At 37.5% G+C, this 2,450-nt stretch overlaps 1 protein-coding gene and 1 long non-coding RNA gene across 2 annotated transcripts in view; both read right to left on the bottom strand.

Annotated features, from left to right (window-relative positions):
* Positions 1–2,450, bottom strand: part of efna3a (ephrin-A3a) — a 121,204-nt gene that overhangs the window by 62,068 nt on the left and 56,686 nt on the right. The window lies entirely within an intron of this gene.
* Positions 1,426–2,450, bottom strand: part of LOC107693332 (uncharacterized) — a 4,632-nt gene continuing 3,607 nt past the window's right edge. Inside the window, exons 2-3 of the long non-coding RNA XR_001634722.1 lie at positions 2,182–2,188; positions 1,426–1,513 (exon numbers count right to left, since the gene is read on the bottom strand). This is a non-coding gene — a long non-coding RNA (uncharacterized LOC107693332). The remainder of the gene's footprint in view (positions 1,514–2,181; positions 2,189–2,450) is intronic.

Below are 2,450 nucleotides of genomic sequence, written 5' to 3'. Positions count from 1 at the left end.
AGCTGCCAGGGCCGAGCATATCCACAAACTCATAGAAAATAACCAAAACAATCCAAGGTTTTTATTTAGCACAGTGGCTAGATTAACAAATAACCAGACGCCACCCGATCTAAATATTCCCTCACAGTTTAATAGTAATGACTTTATGAATTTATTCACTGATAAAGTAGATAACATCAGAAATGCAATAACAAATATGGCAAATTACAGACCCATTTCAAATCTTCCGTTTATGTCTAAATTTTTAGAAAAAGTTGTGTCTGCTCAACTGTGCTCCTTCTTGCAAAAAATGATCTCTATCAAGAATTTGTCAGGTTTCAGGCCCCACCATAGCACAGAAACTGCACTTGTTAAAATTACAAATGACTTGCTTCTTGCGTCAGACCAAGGCTGTATCTCATTGCTAGTTTTACTTGATCTTAGTGCTGCGTTCGCCACTATAGATCATGACATACTCATAGATCGATTACAAAACTATACGGGTATTCAAGGGCAGTCTTTAAGATGGTTTAGATCCTACCTGTCGCTACCACTTTGTTTATTTAAACGGGGAGTCATCTCAATTATCACCAGTAAAGTATGGAGTGCCACAAGGATCTGTCCTAGGTCCTCTGCTATTTTCAATATACATGTTACCCCTTGGTAATATTATTAGAAAATAAATTTTCCTTGTTATGCTGATGATACTCAACTATATATCTCAACAAGACCAGATGAAACTTCTAAATTATCTAAGCTAACAGAGTGTGTTAAAAATGTAAAAGATTGGATGATCAATAATTTTCTCCTATTGAATTTGGATAAGACAGAGATATTACATATTGGACCAAAAAAACAATACACATAATCTCTTGGATTACACTTTGCAACTAGACGGATGTATTGTTACTTCCTCTACAGTCAAAAATCTTGGTGTTATATAGAAACATTGCCAAGCTACGAAACATGATGTTACCTGTTTCATGCATTCATGACCACTAGACTATTGTAATGCACTGCTAGGTGGTTGTACTGCATCTTCAATAAACAAGCTACAGGCAGTCCAAAATGTAGTGGCTAGAGTCCTTGCCAGGTCAAGAAAATATGATCATATTACCACAATTTCACAGTCTCTGCACTGGCTACTACCTATTAAGTTCCGTATCAGTAGACTTGTGCCGGTATTCGGTAATGCGATATATCACGGTAATGAATATGCACGATATTGTTATCGTGGGCTCTTCTAAATACCATGAATAATTATATATTACAAGTTATTCAGAATTTTGAATGCATTTTAAGAATACTTTTCCCATCAACTGGTCAAAATGCACAACACCGCTGTATGCTCCGTGAAAGACAATCCATCACACTCCCTAAGGTCGCAAAACTCTGGACTTTTGGTAGTACCTAGGATAGCAAAGTCCACTAAAGGACTTTGAGCTTTTTCACATTTGGCTATAAAACTCTGGAATAGCATTCTTGATAACATGCGGGGTTCAGACACACTCTCTCTGTTTAAATCTAGATTTATCTGATCAAATGCACATTATTATTCCTTAGCTTGGGTTGAACAAATCATTTTTGCTTGGTTGGAACAGCAGCTATGCTAATTATGTCTCTATTTGTTCCTCTGTTTCTGCCACAGGATGTAACTAGGAATTACACAAACTTCAGTCTGCATCCAGCCCTTACAAAGACCTGAGATGACTGAACACCTGAGAAGAGATGATGCCAACCCCTCAGAGGACCTCAGATGATGCCAACCCTGAAACAAAATAAACAACCAAATTTTGCTACAAGTTTGAATGCAACATATAATTATTGCTGTAAGGCTGGGCGATATGACGACATTATCGTATATCGATTATGTCTCATAAGTATTGTGATGTCGATGTCAACAGTCAGGTAACAGACGATTATCAACATTATCGGAAAAACAATGACAAATGATAAACCTAGTAAGTTGCAACAAATATTTTACATAGCCCCATAGTCACCATACAGGTTTTTTTGCATGCAAGAATGAAATAATTTAGTAGGAGGGTTGGGAATTGAAAAGCTATTCCAATTTCGGAAATCAGATCTCTTGCTTCTCGATTCCTGTAAGCGCATTTATTGTGATTTCAAAAGATTCAACTGCAAGAAGATGAAATAGAACTTGCTTCTGCACTCGCGCGCTGTTTTCTGCGCTGTTCACACGCACACACTCACACACACAAAGTGCACGCACAAAAGCCGCCTCTTATATACGCGAACACTGGACTGAGCTCTCTTTCTCATTCTACTGGACAAATACACACAGAATTATATCAAAATATCTCTTAATACAATCGGTTATGTCTTAAGTGAACGCAAAGAGCTGAGAAAGAAAACAAGGGTGTATTGGATCCGTGCATTGACTGCAGCCACTGCCGCCAGTCATTAATGTTAATCAAAGAACAAAAGAAAAGAAAATCCCTCACTGATCT

This window comes from Sinocyclocheilus anshuiensis, unplaced genomic scaffold (assembly GCF_001515605.1).
Source record: "Sinocyclocheilus anshuiensis isolate Anshui unplaced genomic scaffold, SAMN03320099.WGS_v1.1 scaffold566, whole genome shotgun sequence".
Lineage (NCBI taxonomy): Eukaryota > Metazoa > Chordata > Actinopteri > Cypriniformes > Cyprinidae > Sinocyclocheilus > Sinocyclocheilus anshuiensis.
The sequence above is the reverse complement of the archived record's forward strand: the minus strand, read 5'-3'. Positions and strand labels throughout refer to the sequence as shown.